This window comes from Pholcus phalangioides, unplaced genomic scaffold (genome assembly GCF_987345545.1).
Source record: "Pholcus phalangioides strain wild (caught in Gottingen) unplaced genomic scaffold, Ppha-v1.0 ptg000017l_1, whole genome shotgun sequence".
NCBI classification, from domain to species: domain Eukaryota; kingdom Metazoa; phylum Arthropoda; class Arachnida; order Araneae; family Pholcidae; genus Pholcus; species Pholcus phalangioides.
The window spans coordinates 23856676-23879947 of NW_028301610.1; the positions used below are offsets into that span (position 1 = coordinate 23856676).

A 23272-nucleotide genomic window follows, 5' to 3' on the forward strand; every position below is an offset into this window, starting at 1 on the left:
CATACGTTGCTCAAAGATGCCTCCGCGCAAAGCTCAGGGCCGCAACTAGGGGAGAGCAGGCGGGTCCAGAGCCCGTTACTGGACCAGAGGGGGCGCAAATTTCCCCCTCTAACCTCGCCGACATGGCGTCAAATGTATGCCTGCCCTGCCTGAGATTCGATCCTAGGCATGCGAGGATGAAAAATTGTGTGCCAATTTTATGACATTTAAAAAAAACCAAAATTGACATTTGATATGCTCTATGACGTAACCGAAAAAATGTTCTCCTGGCATGGAGAAGAATAACCATTAATACCAAAAAAATTTGTCAGGATGAGATATATTGATCTTGACCAATACTTGGCATTGGCGTACTTTTGCTTAATGATTACAGGCAGAGCTGTTTTGGGCTGCTTTCAAAGTTACAAAGTTTGAATATGTGTGCCCAATATCTATTCTCTGAACTGATTTCACTTCTTATAATTCTTTGTATTGGTAGAGCAACCCATTCACCACGCCTAATTCAGTTCTGTTGGGGATGCAATGTTAAGCAACATCCCAGAAAAAAACATAAGGGAGTAATGTACCATCCCAGCAATGCGCGTGAGTGCGAAAAACGAGAGGGTGCAAACATTTCATTCTCTCCGACAACATGCTTTGGAAAGGTAGAACATTTATATATAATAGGTATCTCTCGGAAGTTATGTAAAATGAGCATGCCCCTCCCCCCCCCCCCCACCAATGCAGGGGCAGACCGTGCAGCCATATTGGGCGCCGCTCAAGGAGGGGTGCAAATGGAGTTGAGAGAAAAGCTTTGTCGACCAAAAAAAAGTGGTCAGTAGCGCCAAAGACAGATTTCACATGGGTAAAGATTTTTCCCTCGAGGTGACCCTGTTCGTCAAATCCAGATTTTCGCGATGCGAAATTGTTACGACCGCATAGTGGCAAGATGACAAAACTATGGATATTTTAGCTGGAGTTTTTACAGATCCCGTTTTTCCCAACGATCTCCGAAAAATTTTGGTAATTTAAACGACTAAACCAATCCCGTTCGAGATTCTTCGCAAAGGCGCGTGCGCAATCTTGTGGGGGAAAAAAGCGAATATACACCGTAGATATGCTGTCTTTGAATGCAAGCTGATAGCGGTGAAATTACCGTTATTTTCAGTATATAACCCGCAGGAGAAAAAAACGCTCTCCGTAATCGGAAAATTCGGCATATTCATTCAGGAACTTTATAGCCCGCGAGTTATACCAATAACAGTACAGGACTTTGTATTTCAAGGTAGTAGAACTACTTTCCAAGGTCACGAGATAACGCGATTTTGGTACATGGGGTGGGAAGTGAAAAAAAAAATTGAAGTTTCCCCTCATCTTTTTCCGTCTCGGAAAGAACGCGTTCCGAGCATAAAATTTTCATGCTTTTTCTTAAATACCGGCTATTTGACTCACTACAGTGCATTAGCGGTACTTCCGCGAACCACAAACAATTGGCGCAAATGCACAGGGTTTCGGCACAGTTTGGCGCAAGTCTTGCACACCCGAGAGGTTCAACTGTACATGTTTTGCCTCTTCGCATACAGGCTTTTGGCACCAAATTTAGGTGATATGCAACTGATATACCGGCGATACATGTAAAAAGTGGCATTTGACAACAATGGGGAAATGGTACAGCAGATTTTCCATTCTTTACTCTTCTCCCAGCCTAGGTAATAATTAAGGCTCGGATTTTTATGACCTAAAGATGAAACGTTGTTGCTGATAGCTTAGATTAAAAAAAAAACCCCGAATTTCAAGTTTTTTGCGATCAGCAACAACGTTTCATCTTTACGTCATAAAAATCCGAGCCCAAGTAGTAATATATACAGGGTGTATAGGAAAGTCCCCTTGCTGCAAATTACTGGCCAACTGTTGATCCTAGGCCATACTTCTAATTAGAAAAATTATCCAAATAACGTGTAGACCTCAGATACGTCATTCACATTGCAAGGGGTTGTATAGTCATCAAAATAAAAATTACTTTTTGTACGGACACCTTCCTATAAAACCCATTAAAAATCAGTTGCCTCGTCTCTCCTGTGTGTGAGGCTGACAAAAAAAAAATTTCACGTTTTTCTATGCAAATATTTGCTGAGATATTTGAATTCGAAAATTGCTAAGGAAATACCCACATAAACTAATGGATAAGCTCATTATTCCTTCCCTTCATTCCAGCCGTTTTTGTATTCAAATACCTCAGTCAATATTGCACTCCGAAACATGGAAATTTTTGTTAACCTCATGATAGACAGGGTGACAATTTTCTCTAATCGGGATTTTTAGGACAGGATGACTAAATAAAAAAAAGTTAATTTTTAATTTTAACTATACAACCTCTTGCAAAAAGAATGATGTATCTGAATTCCACGTTATTTGGATACTTTTGGTAGTTGGAAGAATGCCTCTAGGATCAACGGCCAAAATACTTAGGGCATCACATTATATACAACCTCTGACAATAAAGTTCGGTGAATGAAGTCAGAACGGCCGATCTGGCAACACTGGCGAAGCAAAACGCTACACATGCGTAGCGGCAGGTGTTGACCATCTGCCGCCACCGTTGTTCAGTTGAGCGTCGTTTGTGTTCCGTGAAAGACTTGTTTTACAAAGTGCTTGTTTAGTGCGTTAGTTCTTAACTGAGAACAGGAAAATCCACAAGGAATTTCTACCTGAAGGAACGACGATGAATGCTGCAAGGTACATTGAAATTTTGACCCGTTTCATGAAACGTCTACGCAGGGTACGACCTCAGTACGCACAACAAGGTTCATGGTTTCTTGTTCACGACAATGCTCGCCCTCATACAGCCAATATCGTCAAATAGTTCCTGGCAAAAAAATAGTTCTGTGCAAATTGAACATCCACCATACTCGCCAGATCTCAATCCTCCAAACTTCTTCCTATTCCCACGACTCAAACTCTCTTTGAAAGGAAAGAGATTTGACGATATTCCTGACATCCAACGAAACGTGACGAGGATTTTGAACTCCATCCCAAAAAGACTTCTTGCAAAGTTTCCAGGATATGTATAGGAGATCTCAGCGGTGCATAGTAATGGGAAGTACTATTTCGAAGGACAGTAAGGTAACTTTCATTAACATTTCATCTACACTGGTGTAAGAAATTAAGAGAATTTGCAGACTACTGTACCGATTTTAATGAAATTTGATATGTACACACGCATGATCGTGCGTAACACTCGGAGTCGGAAGGTATGAAACAGCGGTTGCAGAATAAACAAAAAGAATGGGTTAATAGGGGGTATGGTCCCCTCTTACAGATATACAGGTCTCGCAGCGTGATTTCATATTTGAAATAAGGCAGTTTATCATTTCCTGTGGCAATTGGTCCCATTCGTTCAGCAACGCTGTTTTTATTCCCTGGATAGTTCCCGGAGGGGGGGGGGGGTTGCGAGTTGCAATTGTCCTCCCCAGAGCGTCCCAGACATGCTCTCTAGGGTTAAGGTCTGGAGATCTGGCTGGCCAATCCATCCGGCGAATATCCTCTCTCTCTAAAAAATCGTCGAGCAGAAGAGCTCTATGTGGCCTCGCGTTATCGTCCATTAAAATGAACTCAGGGCCAACTGCACCCCTGAAAAGGCGAACATAGGGCTCCAAGACCTCATCCCTATACCTCACACCAGTCACAGTGCCTCTTTCAAAGACATGGAGAGGTGTGCGGCTATCCAATATGATGCCTGCCCAGACCATTAAACCTCCTCCGCCATAATGGTCGATTTCGCGGACATTGGAGGGTAGGTAGCGGGTCCCTGGTTCTCTCCATATTAACGTACGGCGAGAGTCTGTGCTTAGGCTGAACCGGGACTCATCAGTGAAGAGAACGGTCGCCCATTGATCCAGACTCCAATCTCTATGCTCCATGATAAATGGATTCTCCTGTCCGTAGAAGTGAGCGGGACGCAAACAGCAGGTCTTCTGTTTGGACGACCTTGCCCAGGCTTTCTCTCGATGGATCCGGTATCCTGGAACTTTTTCCATAAGTTACACACGACGCTGGGCGTTAAATTGAACTCTACAAATCTGGACTTCAGATTGGCCTGCTTCTAGCCTCCCCACAATTCGCCACCTCATTCCATCATCTAAACGTTGGTGGTTACTCATTTTTACTGTTACAATTTGAAATTAGCCGATTGCTGCAAAATAACACCAAGAAATTCGCCGAGGTGTGCTAGCGAACGAAATGCGTCTTAACTTGCGCGCGCTTATAAAGCCTGTTTCTCTACTGGCTCCGCCTACACACACGTGTACGCTTACGTATTTGACGTACAAGATTTGAATTTTTGTCTAGAAGCAGTGGTTTTACATTCAGTTCAGTTCTTTTCATGAAATTCGATAAAATATGCAAATTCTCTTAATTTGTTTCACCAGTGTACGTTAATGTTACAGGACTATTCACCGAACTTTTTTTGTCAGAGGTTGTATATATTTTACTCATCAAACTGTAGCAAGGGTAAGGAAAAACAACAATGAAGAGTGAATAAAAAAAACAATTCCCACAAAAAAATTAGGGTTACCAATGAAATGTATCGATAAGAGGGAAGCGAGGAAGGGGAATTCAAATGTATTTCTTCCATCTAGTCTGGTCCAAGCCGAAATATCTTGCCCCAGTACATAGAGATATTAGACACTATACACAAGAATCAACGATATATCTCAGAAACTAGTGTATCCTAACATTCAGGAAATATGGATGAAAAATGATAGAGCAGATTCTCCGTTCTTGCCCCCACCCTTTTAATATACAATGCCTTTTATTTTAAACCTCCAACCCCATAGTCAGAACGAAAAGAAATAGATTCTTGTTCACAGGTTTACCAATGAAGCGTCTCGATGTGGAGAAGAAAGAAATCCAATGTATTTTCTCCATTTTCTCTGAGTGGATATATCTCACCCTTCTATGGGTAGAAGTTAAAAATACATCAAACTCTATTATAAGTTCCTCTTGTGTAACACCATGGCTATAACGCCAATAATCAACTATTTGGACATTCTAATAGAGAATATTGTTGAGCCTTGCTTATAACGTTGACAAAAAGCAACCACACATCCGATACCACCACAAATTTTTCATCGCTGGTTTCCATTTCAATGACATTTTCCCAAGTCATTCCAAAGATTAGAGTTGGTCCCATCTATGGAATGTATATTTGTTCTATTTAGGTTAAAAAAAGATTTATTGCAAGTTTTTGATGTTCCCACTTGCTCATTGACATGACAACTATACAAAACATTTCCATATTTTGTCATTCCCAGCTATTTTTTTGATAAAAATGCCTTATTTTTTAAAACAAAGCTTGCTTGAACTCTCAATCTTCACTAGAATCAGGAATGAAATAAATTTATACAAGATATACAGAAGACTGGATGTTGTGAAGATATTTATTATTTGAGACGTTAATTTTTTTTTAAGGAAGGGGAAAAAACTCATCTCTGCCTCTACCGGGAGTCGAACCCGGGTCCCTCGATTGCCGGACGAGTGCTCTGACCACTAAGCTATAGAGGAGATAGAGATTTTCCTTCGCTAGAGCGTATATGTGTATTAAATAAATTTAATTTAAATTTGTGTTATAATGATTATGTCTATAAACATTCATCTCACATATTTGCCAAGTTAATTTTTTTCCCATGAAATACATTTTACTGAACTTACTGTAGCTTTTTCCCACCAAGGGTTATTTATAAACAATATTTGGTAATTTCGTCATTTTTTTGGCAACATGCTTGGTGAGAATCAGCAATGTTCCCATCCAATTCCAGTACTTTTCCTCAATCAAAATTGGTCAACCTAATTATAAAGAAATTCAAAACTTCATGGGAAGTAGTCTATGATTATATTGCCATCAGAAAAGGTCTTGAAAATGTCAACCTCTGTTGTAACAACAAAAATTCATGGAATCTCATATGTAACTATAACAGAGTTTGACTATACATACTAGAAGGAATATGATTCCATGTCAATGTCAACAAGAGGTGTTAGAAAGGAAATTAAATTATAAAATTGACACACCCAAAGGAGGTTGATGAACTTCAACAAAACTTCTACATAGCCTCAAAACATGGGATTTCACATTCAGGAACAACTGATCAAAACAATTGAAAGATTTTAATATTCTGTGCAATCTAAGAACCATTAAGAATTATTACAAAGTTTTGTTCCATTTCAATTGCTATGATTAATCTTTTTTAAATCAAAAATACTGCATCTCTAAGAAATTGCACTGTATATGAATGGATCTAACCATACCTGTACATTTTATGAATGTGTTATCATTTCAGGTACTGTACTGGAGAAACAATGGTTCTACAATCTTGTGGTTCAATGTAATGGTTCTACTTCTACAATCTTACGAAACCAAAGCAGCAGATAGTTTTTCTATAAATCAATAATCTGTAGCATACACTAATTTTTTTTGTCTAGTTTAAAATACATTCATCAATTATGCATTGTGGCCCCCCAGTTTTTTAATCATCTTTGAATATACATTAAACTGAAAATTTTGGGAGCTTTTTAAGTGTCATTTTGTGATAATCACTGTGTTATAACACTGCATTTTGAAAATTACCGGTATGTAACTCACAAGCGACAAATATTCAAGAATTTTTCCTTATTATGGGCAGTCACTTAAAATTACATAAAAGTTACAGATTCTGTTCAATTAGCACATCTTGAAGCATCTCTGCAATACAAATTGAACAAAAAAGTTCTATTCAATTCACTGGTAAGAAATCATATTTCAAATAATGAAATCATTATTCATGGAAGATTTTCACTGTTTCCAATTAAACATTTGATGAACTGGGTACATTTAACTATTCCTTTTTATTGATCTCGGGAGAAAAAATGTTGCATCCACCAGCAACGAAACCATGCTCAATATAACAAGTGATAATCATAATTTTTCTAAAATTTAAGTTCATAAACAAGCTAAACTAATCTTGTATCATTAATTACATACTTGTTAGCCACAGTATATGCAGCAAAACACTTTATATTGTCACTCTTGGGAACCTGAAAGAGTGATAGTCTGAATGAAGTGACAGTCAAAGAGGAGTGACTAATGATATGTGTAAAAGAGGAAATCTGAGAAAAAATGCTAAGATTTTTCAGGATGAAAAAATTCAGCAGCAATTTCTAAGGCCTCCCCTCTTAAGATGATTCAGGAAATCAGTGCATTTTGAGCCCTGTCATATTTGAGTCAAGTAAATGCAGTTCTGTTTACTTGTTAATAATTTTATGTTACTGTGTCCATGTTGAGGGTGATCACAGTTTCAACCTGATCGTTAGATGCCTAACAGTATATCATTACTGTTTGTTTAGGAGCGACTCCCTTGTTTTTTACAAATATTGCTATTCCAATCTATTTGTTTGTTTGTTCTTTCAACATGACAGCTTTCTGAGTCTTGATCTTGGAGTCCATCAAAAATGAGAGTAAGACAAAACTACTGATTAATTATTAGCATTTGCCTTGGTTAATCAATCAAATAAAAAAGCAATGAGAAAATCTCAAGCATAACTAGCGAGAGGAATTTTGAACACTAGAGAGCTGATAACATATTATTGAGGTGCATTGATATATTTGTGCCCTTCCTCCTTTTGTGAAGGGGTAAATTATGATCCGGCTTTGCCATAGCTTGAAAGCTAGTTTTCTTCCCTACGAGTCAAAATATTTTAGCCAAGATTTTTTAGTTCAATATAGAGAAAAGAATTGAATTTTATAAATTTCAAAAAGTGTTCATCTTTGAAAATTGTCACAAAAAACTGAAAATTTCTGAGGTTTTTCCCTTCTAAAACTACCAACAACTGTGTACGTTGATTTTAGAAAAAGAATGGTTTAAAGTTAAATGATCAACATAAATTCAGATTCTTGTTTCATAAAAAAAAAAAATTGATTTTCACAGATCAGCCCTTCTCAAAGTTTAAAATTCAATTACTTTTTTTCACAAAAATGATGATATACCAAGGTAAAGCATAAATTTGGTAATGGCTAATCAGGGTACTGTTAACATTAATATATTCTTTGGCCTAGTCCATCAAAAACTGATGGTATAAATGAAGTGACATAAGAGGGTGACAATTTAGAGTATATATTCCTGAATGTGTAAAAGAGAAAGAAATTAAAGCCATTTATGTTTCATTAAAACCAGCACTAGGCCAATCTCAAAGAATCAATTCACAAACCCAGTCAGGCATGTAACTTGAAATAATGGATGCCCAAATCAAAATTTTACATGCCTGCGGGATGTTAGTAAATAATATTTTGAGTTGGATTTATCTTTAATTTATATATATGCCTGAGTCAGGCATGTAGTCAGAAGAAAAATACATGCCTGATCATATTTTTTTCATGCCTCTGGCATGTTGGGCAACAGATTTGTCCAGCTCTGATTAAAAACAAACTTTTGACATTAATTTTGGAAATGAATAACACTAAACACATTTTGCAGAAAAATTTGCGATATATTGCAAACCTCAAAATTCAAACAAAAAGAACCAGTTTTGGGGCTCCTGTATTGATTATTCTGAAAGAACACAAAAGAAAAAAAAATAAAGTTCATATTTATAATCAGCCATTCTATCCCGACTTCATTGATGTGCCTGCAAGTTTCACATTGCTGATCGCGACAATGCCAAATTTGAGAAATTCAGCATTTATTGAAGAAATAAATGCAGAGTTTTTATTCAATGATATACTCATTGAAATAGAATATTTTAGAAATATTCGAAGGATTGGAATCCAAAATACTGTACAAATAAATTTTTATAAGGTTATATGAACATGAATAATGATGTGCTGATTGTCATCAAATCTAATTGAGAACCAAAAGATAATAGAATATAAAATGACATTGAAAATGAAAGTGATAAAGCAGAAGAATGATTCTCAATCAACAAGTTTTTCTTTTCCCTTAGATATCTTAATTGCTTTGATTATACCTGGAAGGTCAGGTTTTTGTAATTACACAAAAAAAGTCGAGCATTTATAGATGTTTCGAAAAAATATAGGGGGAATCAATAGATATCCTAAAAAAGTCAAGTTTAGAATTTTGAGTAAAACAGTCATAAAAAATATTAAGAAAATGATAAAAGTTTGAAAACCTACTCATTCTGATATACGGGGTGATTATAAAAAAAACTATCCCGACATATGGGCCCCTAACTATCATACCATTCACAGAAACTGAATGAAATTGTGGCATAAGGTATTTTGAGGTATGCGCTCAAGAATGATATGGAAAACATGTGTCACTAACAGTTACGGTTACAGTGAGAACATTTCGAAAATATCAAATGGCAACACCAAGTTTTTTGTATTGGAATGTGATCTCCATACTGAAAAACACTAAATAGCGTTAGAACGGCACCTGTAGCACGAAAATCCCCGGAGCTAGGCAAGGAAAAAGTAAAAAGGACTTTGCCGTGCACCAGAGCATTAATGTTTGTTTCATTCGTCACACCGTTTCTTCGGCTGAGATCCCAGCCTGATTAGTCCTCCACAAGGTCATGTGGAAAATTTGTGAAACACAATAAAATGCTTTATTTTATGCTGCTTCTCTGTCCTTACTGGTTGTCCTCACTTTTAGCCTATCTACCGCCGGTGATTTTCATGCTACAGTTGCCCACAAAAGTGGCCTAAATTGTGTCCCCTAACAGTTTACATTAAATATATATATATTTGACTCAACTTTTTTTTTTTTTGTCACTTTCTATATATATTCCAGTTTCTGAAAAGTCTCACTCTGTATTTCATTTTTTCATCAATAGATTGTTAATTTGCTTTAATAAATTTTCATTTAAGGGAAATGTTTTTCTCCTGGCTGTCTCCAGCCTATTTTTCAGATTTTAAAATAACTTTTTATCCTGAAACAAAAATATTTTTTTCAATAATATATAATTTTAGGATCAGTACTTTCATAATATTTCATCTTTTTCATAATTTTAAATATTTTTCATCAATAGTTTATACCCAAATAAAAATATGCCCCAGTCATTTTTCATTTGTAACAAAGCAAAATGACAAATGACCTGGTAACAAAATTAATTTTTTTTGACAAAGTGTGTGTGTGTACTAGCAACCACAGACAATTCTTTTCTCTCTCTCCTCACAATATACATTACCAAGGCTCCCACTCACAAAATTAAAACAATTTAAAACAAAGTTGGACAAGCACAATATTGTCATCACGACAACACAGCCACAGGAATACCCAATATGCAAAAATGTTCAAACAGTACAATAAAGAATAATCTCTAAAAAATACCATAATGAATAGGAAAGAAATAAATAGTTTTAATACACATATTTCTTTGTTACAGGAAATGAAATATATTTCTTACTTCTTCCTTGGATTGACTATCAGAATTTTACTGATTACTACAGCCCACTCAGTCAAATCAGATTTTTCCTTTTTTTTGCCAGATCAATTTTTTTAGTCGCTTGGTAAATATATCAATCGTATCCAAAGCAAGCAATACTTCACTATAACTTCTTTCCTTTCAATTGCTTCATGCAACTTTTCCTTTCTTTCATTTAACAATTTCTGGGTGACAGATCTGTATGTTTGGTTTTGGGATCCTGATGCTATCCAACCAGTTCAGTGTCGATATTTGTCTTCAATATTTTTTGGACACTCAAAAGCAGAAACGATGTTCACAAACATATCGAACTAGAAGGGCTTCATTTGTCGAAGATGATCATGCTGACAGTGGACGGTCCAAATGTTAATAAATCCCTTTGGAAAAAAAATAGACTCTGCAGTAAAATCACCTGGCTCATTTGGGCTAATTGACATTGATTCATGCAGCTTACGCATTGTACATAACGCTTTTTGGAATTGGTCTGAAAGAGGAACCATTTAATATTATAGAGTAGTACGCTCGCAATGTATATCAGTGGTATCAACGTGTATCACATCTTTTCTTTAAGCATGTTTTTGCTCTTCAGCTGATTTTCAGTTTCAGATTTTATGAAAAATATTTTTTTTTTCCCAATTTTCTAACCTTTTCTTCTCCAACATTGTCATATATTTTCCACAAGAAGCCTTTGCTGCCTCTAAGATCTTATCGGTTATGGGTATGTTTGTGATTTCTTTTTGAATTCTTAAATAATCTTTCACACATGGCTCACACCTTTAATGGTGTTTTCTAACAGTGTATTCCATTCGGAAGTCACCAATGAATTATTGAAATAAAAACCTTTCTACATCTGAATTATCATGTGCTAATATCAAAAGGGAGGGAATGTACTTAGCAAGAAGAGGGTACCTGAATCTATACCATCTAGAGCAGCGTTCCCCAACCTTTTGAAGTTTGCGGCACCCTCAGGAATAACATTAAAAACTTAGGGCACCCTTCCTTGAATACAGAATGCAGTTTACTACAACAAAAATCATTGAGTGAAAATACATCAATAAAGTTTTGTTCGATTAATCATTAATATGAAACTTGTTATGGATGCTTAGAGAGCACAGATACTTGAAATCTATACGAGGCCTTATATTACAGTTCGTAACGAAACAAATTGTTCTCAAGATCTTGCAGTGTATTTCTTAACAGATGGCAGCAATACACATAACAAGCATTACGCAGAAACAAACTTTACGTTAGATACGTTAGAGACTGTAGTGGAATGTGTACAAGCTACATGCATGGTTGAGGAGGAGGAGTCTATTTGTTGCTTTATATTTTATTGTCGCCATAACAGAGAAATCTTGTTCACATAGATATGATGTTGAGGACAAAAGTGCATTAACTGCTTTTTTCGTTAGATTAAGATGCTCTTCTCTCAATCCAAGCCAAAAAGCAGCCACCGACCCCTCAGTCTTGGTGAATTTGCCTTTGTGTGTGGAATCTGCACAAAGATCAATAAATTCATCTTGTTCGCAAGCAATGAAATCTATTTCTTCAGTACTGTCTGCGAAATAAAATGGTGAGACAACCCAGTCAAGATTCTCAGTGGAAAGAGATGGAAAGTACATATCTATTCCATCTTGCAATCTTGATAAGTGTTGACAAATGGTCTTTCAGTTTATCCGAAGGTGATGTCACTCTCTGCTCTTAATACGAAGATAAATTCAAGAAAGCAAATTCAACTTGTTTTGAGGGGAATCGGACCCACGTCCTCTCACTTGCCGGTTGAGCACCATTAAACTACAAAGTCAACGACCCCTCTTTCCTTAAGCTCGTGTGTGATAATCCAACACCATTTACAGCAGAAGGCCTCCGCACGAAGCTTTGACGTCAGTGAAAAAATTCATTTCACCTATAGCCAATGGATATAGAACGCTGACGCATGCGATATCTTTACCCTTTTTTGCAGTATATACAATGACTATAGGTGAAATAGACTTCAGTGACATCACGAGCTTCACGTGTAGGCTTTCTGCTATAGATGGCGTTGGCTGAACGGGGCCGTACATAAACAGTCAGACCTAACTCAGGTCAAAGTTCACATTGTTGACACTGCCACCAGTTGGCGACTTATCCGAAGAGTGTCATGCATGAGAACAATTAATTAGACTTTAAAAAATGTTACGTTGACCTTAAGTGGATGGTCATATGTTTTTACTTCCATAATACCTCGCTGCACCCCTTAGCCCATATCACAGCATGCCGGTTAGGAAACACTAATCTAGAGATTTTATCTTGAACACTTCAGCCCAATAATGGTCAATTCTACGATATTCAACTGCATTATCCTTTTTTTCTTTATCATCATCAACCTGGTATGATCGCCATTCATCAAGAATTCTGTCATCAAGAGCATGTGGCACCAGAGTTATTAGTCACTTGAAACACGTGTAGCTGTCTTCTTCAGTCCGCAACAAGCCATGAACACATTGTAGATTAAGGAAGGATCCTATTTTTTATTGGCAGTGTTTTGAAAAGCTACATAATTATTTTCTTATAAAATTCAGTACTGTCGAGTAATATTTCAGTTTGTCCCTGCCTGATAGTTGAGACGAGGTCAAAGTATGCTTTGTTTCAGTTTCTATTTTACAAACAAGCAAGGTTTTCATGTGTGAAATTTATTGAAGACCACTAGAGAACTCCTTTAAATCTTTATTTCACATAACTCGTCATATAAAATATGCACCAGCATCTGTTCATTTTGAAAAGCGCAAAGAAACTTTGAAAACAATTCATTAATGGGGACTAAAAATTACATAAGAGGAAAGCAATGTTTTTTATCCAAACTCACAGCATTATGACTTGAAATTGAACTGCAAAAAATAATGTAGAACAGTTTCCTACTGTTCTACAAGCTGTTCTACATTAAAACACTCGTAGAAAAGCATGAAGCTCTTTAATACTGGGGCAAGAGTATGCCATCTACAGTTCACAACCTGTAAAAAGTAGTTCTCTGATACAGCTAACAGTTCTTGAAAAGCTTTAAAATCTTCTCTTCTCGCAGCAGACTTTAAACCACTGATACACATTGTGAGTGTACTCCTCTAATATTAAATGGTTCCTCTTTCAGACCAATTCCAAAAGCATTATGTACAATGCATAAGCTGCATGAACCAATGTCAATTAGCCCAAATGAGCCAGCTGATTTTACTGCAGAGTCCATTTTTTTCCAAATTTATTAACATTTGGACCGTCCATTGTCAGCATGATCATCTTCGATAAATGGAGCCCTTCTAGTTTGATATGTTTATGAACATTAGGACACTCAAAAGCAGAAACAAAAATATTAAAGACAAATATTGACACTGAACTGGTTGGATAGTATCAGGATCCCAAAACCGAACATACAGATCTGTTTTCTAACTTGGACTACTGTTGTTTCATATACACATAAAGTGAAGTACATACCAGAATTTGGAATAATGGATGTCATTTCTTGTACAATGAGTGGTCCAAGACCATAAGCTATCCAGTATGAAATTTTTGTTCTGTTGAGACAGAAGTTGTTAGCAACTTTTCCAAACAGATACAAAAAGATCCTTTAAGGACTCGCATGAAGCAAAAGAAAAATTTAAAGAAACAACTTTAAAAGTTTATAGAATTTCTGCTTTGGCAACCTCATTAATTGCATGAGAATTTGTGTTTTTGCAAGACATTTCAACAGTTCCCTTTTTATCTACAGAAAGTTCACTCTGACTAGAAGAATATACTGCTTTTGCTTTGGTAGAATGTTTTTGTGTATCACCATGCTTTAAAACAGTGTTTCCCAAAGTGGGCAATATCACCCCCTGGTGGGCGATGGAATGGTCCAAGGGGGCGATAGAACCTACTCATTTAACATAGGATCCTATGGGTTTACTTGAGTTGGGGGGCGATGAGAGGAAAAATTTCTGATGAAGGGGGCGATGGAACAAAAAGTTTAGGAGACTATGCTTTAAAAGATAGTCTTTGCCCATATTCGCACATGGGAAATACACATTACACAGTGAGTAAAAAATGTGTTTCATTTTTCCCTTTAGTACACCACAAGTTCATAACATGGTTATTGTTGTCCGACTGAAGCAGCCATTCTGAAGTGGGTTTCCTGAAGCATTTCTGGATAACCTGCAATAATAAAAAAATTTTTAAACCCTAATCCAATTAAATTTTAACTTAAATATTCAAATTAGGACCTCCATACTTAACAATATGTTGTTAAGATATAGTAGAACCTCCATCTCTCATATCCAGAAAAAAATCCAAATATTAAAAGAAAATATCTTTAAATGCTTATTTGGAGATATTTTTCTTTTAATTCAAAATAGTGTATGTATTTTAAATTAAAGTAAATGAAAAATTACAAAAATAACAATTTATAGAAAAGGGGCTCGTATTGTGAAATGATAAAGCACCAACCCATTCAACAAAAGTGGAAGACAATGACTAACACAACTGTTGTGTTTCCGACGGTTAAAGTAAGCAGTTTGTTACAATCTGTTACAATCAATAAAGGTTTTTTTAATTCATTAACTTTAAAGAACCTTACTTTACCTTTTTCACAACTCTATACAGATATTTAATCATGCCCAAAAATATTTTTTAAACAAAATGGGTTCAGTCACTTTAGTTTTGATATGGGAGGTTAAACTGACTTATTTTTGAAGTGTGGTATTATTTCAGGACCAAGTGCATATAGTGTTTCATTTAAAAACAAAATATAAATATATAAAACAGAATTTATGGAAAAATTATATTTAGTGAAATATACCATAAAATTTAGAATGGATTTTGATGCGAGCTCATCCCAATTACATTGGATAAATGATATTTTACTTTTTATGTAGTAAAATTTCAATTATCCAACCTAAAATACAAATCCTGTGTTCATGAATTACTTAAAAATTATATAAAACAAAATGAAATACTTTATCGTATATGTTTCTGCTAATTTTTTAAAAAGACCTGTACCATGGGTTTTACTCATTTGTAAATTATGGCACAATTATATGGGATGGCATAAAACTAATTGTCTTTATTTTTAATTCAAAAGTTTCCAAAATTTTGAGTCTGGGTCAGTTTCAGTCTTATACAATATTTTTAGAAATCTTAACCTATTTTCTTTGTCATAATGCTCTTTCATAATTGCTCCGTACCAAATTTTTTTAAACCATAGAGGCTCTTATGCAATTTAAGAAATAAATCCGAAAGAAGACCTCATAAGTCTGTATTCCTACTTTTAAGAAAAATTTTACTTAAACATTATTATTTAGTGCCAAAATTATATAATTCGTTACCACTAGAGAAATGCAAAACATGCCCATATACATGGCATTTAAAAAGCATAATTAAAATTAGTCATTTCAATAGACAATGCAGTTCAAAAAATATTTGCACGTGTGTATGTGTATATATATAAAAATGTACGGAAAAAAAAATTTGCCGAAACTCACCAATATCAGTGCTATAGGCAGCTGTAATATGCAGTGTAGTGGAAAAACATTGTAAACGTTTTATATTTAAATGAGATACTGCAAACAAAAAAGTGAACTGGAAAGATATAGCAAAATATGAAAATTCAAAAAGGAATGAAAAATTCAAAAAGTTATAGCCAATGTCTAGGGCTCTCTTATCAGGGGGAAACACCCTGATTAATTAATGACACCCCATTAATGAGAATTTAACATATGGAATGTAACACATATAATAAATCTAAAGCAAACATACAGTTGATTCCGCTTATAACGTTCCCATTTAGAACATTTATCCACTTAGTACAACTGATTTTCATGGGGTCCCAACTTTAAGTAATTCTTAAGATTTCCCATTTGAAGTTTTTCCCTGCTTACATTTTTTTATGACAGTTTTTTGAAAAGCTTTATAAGCAGGATCCACTGTAATTAAAAGTTAGAGAGGTACACATTTATATATTTACTAATAGATCAATCTATAAATTCCCTTTTGATTGATTTCTCATTTCTTTAAAAAATCTTAGCTCTTTCAATATCTTCTGATTTAAATTTAAAAAGCAAATGAGATTTTCTCTCGCTCAGTACACACACACACACTCTCACACTTATCTTCAGATTCTCTCTATTCATACGAGCAAGGATTTCATACCAATCCTTGCAAAGCGATTTCCTGGTAGAATGATTTTATTTTCCCTCCCTGTTGGTCCACCATCCTGATCTGTCACCATTTAACTGCCACATATTTTCACACCTGAATATGGGAGCCACGTCAGATTTGTGTTGGTGAAACTCAAGTTTGTGTGTTCAGAAGTGTGTTGTGTTCAGTAGGTGGTGCACTATCTAGGGCTGCAACTAGATACTTTTTCAAATGGGGAAAGCACACATTTTGACATGCCGTGTAATGTAGAAGCAATTATAAAGGGTGAATTTGATGCCCCCCCCACCCTAGTTACGGCCCTGAATCTATCCTCCAAATTGGTTTTTCATTGGCATCTCAAGAAACTTGAAAATTTTAAGAATGATATTCTCAAACCAATGATAAAAGAGTATAAAGATGCAGATGTGTTTAATTGTAATGAAACAGGTTTATTTTTTCGGCCTTTGTTTTGTGTACGTAATTATACACATTCAAACAATTCCATTTTTTTGCCTAACCAAACTCTTGCCTTCAAAGGCGAAAAATGTGAAGGATGTAAAAACAAAGTTTGTTTGACAAAGTTTGTTTCACTGCTTTTGGCAGCAAACCCTCAGATGAGTTAGAAAAATTAAAATCATTCGTTGTCGGAAACGTAAAAAAAATCTTAATGCTCTTAAAAAAATGTTTTAAAACTCTTCCTGTGGACTATGATGCCAACAAAAAAGGCATGGATAACATCGGATTTTCAAACAATGGTTGAAGAAGCTAGATAGAAAATTTTCTGTAAAAAAAAGTGAGAAGTTTTATTTATTTTGGATAACTGCACCGTTCCTATCCAAAAATACACTTGACTATTTTTTATAAGGTAAATGTTTTTTTTATAAGTTTTAATTCTAATATGGAACCCTGAATCAAAATTAATGAGAATTAGCATTTTATTTAATGGAATTGTTTGAATGTGTATAATTACGTACACACAAAAGTGATCGGACAAAAATTTAAAGTGAAACCCCACTAACTCTACATGCGTTTAAGTCGACGTGTTTGTCTATACTTTTAGGGTGTCGAGTTACAGTCTACTGTAATAGGATCGGAACAGATAAATTTCTTATCAACCAGGTGAACAATTTTATGTCTCATACAGTCGAACCCTGTTATAACATTACCCCCCCCCCCCCTTATAGCACCAACACTGGTTAGCGCTACAAATTTTCAGTGAACAAATCTTCCACACAGGGATTATAATGTAAAAAAAAACATTAATTACTTTGTATACATCCAAGCAATAGTTGGTGTTATAACAAGTCAGTGTCATTTCCAAAAAAATTTCCACATTTCTTCCATCATTTTGCTTCTGCTTTTTTTAAAGGGGTTGAGATTTATATTCCTTTCACTCCATTGTTATTATTGGTTAGCATAACAAGAGTTTAGAGCAAATTAATTGAAGAACGAAGAACAGTATGGTCCGATCTTAGAAAGCACATTGAATACTTAAAAACGTGCGAGGGGAATCCAAAACAACCAACATATATATATATTCAAGGCAACAGATTTGTTGATACAGGAAAGTATATAATATGACCGTACTGCATCAGTTTAAGAGAGGTTGCCATAAAAAGTTTTCCAACAGTGCATGTTTTTAAGTGCTGGTCATAAGGAAACCTTTTCTTAAGGAACGTCTTTTTTTTAAGGAAAAATTAAACATGTCTGGACGTGGAAAAGGAGGAAAAGTAAAGGGGAAGAGCAAGACCAGGTCTAGCCGTGCCGGTCTACTTGCCATTGTGGTGGTCGAGTGGTTATAGTGCCGGACTCGTGATGCGAGGATCCGGGTTCGAACCCCACAGTGGTGGTCGGCTGAAGTTGGTTTTCTGTGGTTCCCAACTTCAAGGCGCAAATGCGAGCCGATCTCCCCGTTAAAAAGTCTCGCCACAGAGAGCAACAGTCCTACAACGGTAAATCATTCAACCATAACACTTCACTCATAGTTTGTAAAACTTGGGGCAGATGACAGCACAACACATAACAAGCATTACACAGAAACAAACTTTACGTCAGGTTGCACTACACGTACACGCACATTCCCGCATGTACCGATTCGTTGGGGGGTTCCGCGGGGGGGGATGCATGTGTGGTGTAGCAGTAGTAGGTAGGGGCTCGGGGATCCATGATGTTCTTAAGTCAGCCACCTCGTTGGGCAGTTTGCCTGTTGTGGCGTTGTATTTGTATAAAATTTTTTGAAAAGTATCTTCCTCAATTGTTCCATTCAAATTGAACACATAATCAGAGATAGACTTGAAAGTCTGAGAGGGAAGATGTCAATTCATATATACGCATATACATTAGATCTGTCAGCTCCACCTTTGAGCCTGGGGGAAGGGCAATGCCCCTTATATCTCCGCCCATGGTCAAAAGTTGTTCTTTTAATATTTGAAAATCTGGAAATGTGATTGTAAAACCAATACGGAAAAAAAGCAATGACACCATTAAAGACCATTTTAAGGTCATCATGGGCCCTGGAGCCAAATGATTTTGCTGAGTCAAAAAAATTTCAAATTCTCAAAAAATTTAACTACTTCCGATTTTTCTGACACCACTCACCCCTCATGGGCCTATGCGTTAAAATGGCACAGCAACCATTATTTATTTTGTTCTTGCACTTATAAAATTTGACACTAAATTTATGCAGAATTAAAATAATTTGAAAGGTAAGGTTATGTTTTGCTGTTAAGTTTCTATCATGAAATATTTAAGTAACTACAATTTTTATAATTTTCTCATCTTAAAATTAAATGTGTATGAAACAGGTTATTTTAATTATGGCGTAACATTGAGACACAGATATACAGTAGTTCATAATAAACATGTGAATTTATTTAATGAAGCTTCTCTGAAATGCTATTCCAATGATGATCCAGTATAATGTCAAAATCGTTATTGCACCAAAATTCTTTGGGGCGAATGGTGGCATTATAGTAGGGTTTGACTGTTTTTAAAAATGGTAATCATTTACAACATAGTATTGTAATTACCATAATATTAATTGATGCTACAGAATTTTCTTTTATTCATTTTAAGTGCCTATTCATCGAGTATAAACACCAATACAGGAAGTGATTTTAAATGAATGTTGCATACTGGGAGCAATTCAGTTACCACATATATCATGTGTAAGACGAGTAATTTTCTTAAAAATTAGTTTATTTATTGCGGGGAAGAGGGATTGATTGGCCTATTCATAAGTCAGTTTGTGTAGAGAAAAAATATTTGACCTTAGTTTTACTACCTTCATAGCAGGGATTTACAACCCAAGGGCCGGGATCAAATATTTTTTAAAATAATAATTTGAATAATTTGCTAAACACACACAAAATCCAAAATAAAAATCTTTTGAAAAAGTTTAAAAATAAATTTTGGAACTTTTAAAAACATGTCAAATGAAATTTTGTTCTGTAAATTTACCTCCTCTTGGAATTTCATTGAAGACAAGGTTACTTTTGTTCTTCTCTATAAACTCTGGTCTTCATTGTCAGTTCTTGCTCTTGCTTCAGAGAATGTTTTCATATTCTTTTCTCTACAACAGGGAAAAACACACAATTTATATTCATTAAAAAATTCTAATTTAAGAAAGAAATACCTATCATTGAAAAATAAATCTGTTTTTACAAAAAAAAAATGCTTCAGAGTTTAATGATGATTTTTTGCTCAACTAAGATACATGAAATCAATAGGCTTTCTGGATATTATGGCCAAGGTGAACAGGAAAAGTGTCATTTCTCTCCATCAGGCAGGGATGCCGGAAGATATTTGCTCGTGTTCATCGAGCAATACCAATCACTTGAATGGTATTGCTGACCAACACCATTCAAAAAAATTCAGCCAATTGATCATTTCTAATTTAAAGTGCCCTTCCAAATGTGACAAAAAATTTTAAAATTCTAAATATGGATCCCAATTTATTTGGCATTAGTTTTGCCCCCTGAAAAACAAATACTGACAAAAGTAAAAAACCCACTACTTTTGACTGGTATACTGGCCCCCAAAGAGGCAAAACTTACTCAATGCAGATCTTGCTTGTCATTCCTATTCAAAAACAGTCAGTGTCTACTTATCTCCCTCTTTATCCCAAGGGGGTTTTTCTGAGGATCACACCAAACTTTGCATTGTATCTTTCTATTTCCTGGAACAGCACCTCCCCTCACCCCAACATGTCTGTGATGAGTTGCTCAAATTCTTTTTGAAGCAGTGCTTTTTATTGCTTTATCATGGCAATCCCAATTAAGCCCCAGCCCTTCCCCACTTCCTTGGAATGGCCATTGTCCAGCAGTCCAACCTAAAGTAATTTAAAACACAGATGGAGCTGTACAGGAAAGGATTGTAGGGAAGACATGTTAACTCTTCCTAAAAAATATAATGGGGGAAAAAATGAAATTTACTCTGGGAACACACACGTGCCATTTCTTTTATTACTCATCTCTCATTGAGAACCCCAGCAATGTCTCTGCAAAAGACTTCTCCAAAACTCAACAATTAAAAAGAAAGACTGGATAGACCTCACTCCAAAAGCCAGTCTTCCACAAACCTTTCCACCAGCCTCCAAATTCGGTGGTGACCATATGGGGAAAAAAACCTGACAGTTCAGAAATTAATTGTTATAAACCCATGTTCCCTCATATTTGATAAATTTTAGGCTTCCTGGTGATTCTCCCCATGAATTTTCTCTGTCCAATGACAAGCAGTTTTGAGATAGGTTAGAAAAGGCGATCATATTTTTACTTGCCTTTGCTTAAGATACACAGGTTTTCATAACCATATAATATGTACATATTTGCTAGTGTTTATTATTAGTAATTGGTTATTATGGGAAGTTCTCACGCAGAGCAGAAAAAAAGAAATAATTAAATTTTTTCTCAAAGAAATTATATATCACCATTGATGAAGAGGGAGCAGATTTTATGCCTCGTGCGAGTTGACTTTTATCTAAACGACTTTCTCAATTGTATTATTAACTTTGTAATAATGTGTATTCTGTCTCGTATCCAGGGATTACTGTCTTGTACCAACAATATTTTTTATGAAACCTCACTTCAACGATACTCGGTATCTCGATAAATCCCTCTTCTACGATATTTTTTTCAAATTGTGTTTGGAAATGCCCATAGTCTAAGTAAACTGCCTCCCAATACAAAAGGTAATCCATCTACAATAGTGGTTCTCAATTTCACTCTGAAAATTGGTACAGGGTATTTTTTTAAAATAAGAGTATTTTTAAAATTAGAACTATTTCTTTACAACGAATGCCTGATGTTCAAATTCAACTTCTATGGGGGTTCAAAGGTAACAACGAAATAACGCCAAGCCGGAACCGCTGAATCTATATTCTTGAAATTTGTGTGTGGTCATAAGTTTTATTTCATGATGTGAAGACTAACTAGGAAGGGGTTTTTCCAAATTCTATCCTTACTGGGGTCACGAGTCCAAAATGACAGAAATCTTGCCGAGCCAAGAGAGCTGAAATTCATAAGAATTCACCTCATGAAGTGGAAACTACCTAAGATTTTCAAAATTCGACCCCTCGGGAAAGAGGGTCATAAGGGTGTTCATAGCTAGCATTCATGAAATTTAATCAGTAGTTTTATTACATGATGTAAAGACCAACTAAGGGGGGTTTTTTTTCCAAATTCGACCTTTAACTGGGTTAAAAGGGGGGTTCAAAATAACAGACAAATCACACCAAGACAAAAGTGCTGGAATTCATGAATTTAACAAGTTTTATTTAATGACAAAGAAACTAAAGGGTTTTACGAAATTCGATCCCTAAGGAGAGGGGTTAATGTGAGAGGGGTATAATATGGTGAAATCATGCAGAGCCGAAACCACTCCCACTCTGAAGCTATATATGTGAAAACTAATTATTTTTGTATTGTAATATAGTCTTTATGTCACAAAATAAAAAGTACTGACCAAATTTCATGAGTAACGACAGGGGTTTTGGCTCTGCATGATTTCTCAGTGTTCTCTCAACCCTCTTATGACCCCTATACGGGTAGAATTTTGAAAAATACCTTCTTACAAAAAGGTTTTTAACAGCTGGCTTATGAAGATATACTTTGGAAAAGAAAAAAACTCAACTGCCCCTGCAGGGAAATCGAACCCACGTCCTTTCACTTTCTGGGTGACCGCCCTAGACCAGGGTTTTCTAACCGGTGTTCCACAAGAGCTTTTTTGGGGTTCTGCAGAATCAAAAGAGACGGAACCCCAAAAATCGCAGAACCCTGATAAGTGTTTTATCTGTTTGGGAGCTTCCTTCAATAGTCCCTTTTTGTACTTCCAGAGTGGGCAAAACTGGTATGTTTTTAGTGATTTCAGTATCTTTCAAAGAGAGATAGTCAATACCACTCATATCAATTTCAGCTGTGTGGGTAATAATATCATGCATAACGTCTCTAAGCAGCAGGTTTTGTAAATCCATTTGCAACTCTTCTAATGTTTTATGGATTTTTTCACGAACAAGTGGGTGAATACCTGCACGTATGGTATTGTGTAGTTTTTCTTGCCTCTGAGTGAGGTCAGCTATCTCCTTCTCAAGTTCACGAGAGGATTGTTTCATGTCAACATCAGAGTTTATAAGTCCTTTTGTAGACCTCACAAAAAGCAAGGAACCTCCAATATTGAAGTCATCCTCATTATGTCCAATTAATGAGGGAAATTCGTCTGCAACAGGGGGTTTTAGTTCAGTGGGTAA

At 35.7% G+C, this 23272-nt stretch overlaps 1 long non-coding RNA gene and 1 other non-coding gene across 3 annotated transcripts in view; both read right to left on the bottom strand.

The window, feature by feature from the left end:
- Positions 1–5469: 5469 nt before the first annotated feature.
- TRNAA-GGC (transfer RNA alanine (anticodon GGC)) lies at positions 5470–5541 on the bottom strand. The gene has a single exon. It is a non-coding gene; the product is annotated as a tRNA-Ala (tRNA).
- Positions 5542–10355: 4814 nt separating this feature from the next.
- LOC149072571 (uncharacterized) overlaps positions 10356–23272 on the bottom strand; it is a 31026-nt gene continuing 18109 nt past the window's right edge. For both annotated transcript variants that reach the window (XR_016194415.1, XR_016194414.1), the window contains exons 3-4: positions 19990–20101; positions 10356–14550 (exon numbers count right to left, since the gene is read on the bottom strand). This is a non-coding gene — a long non-coding RNA (uncharacterized LOC149072571). The remainder of the gene's footprint in view (positions 14551–19989; positions 20102–23272) is intronic.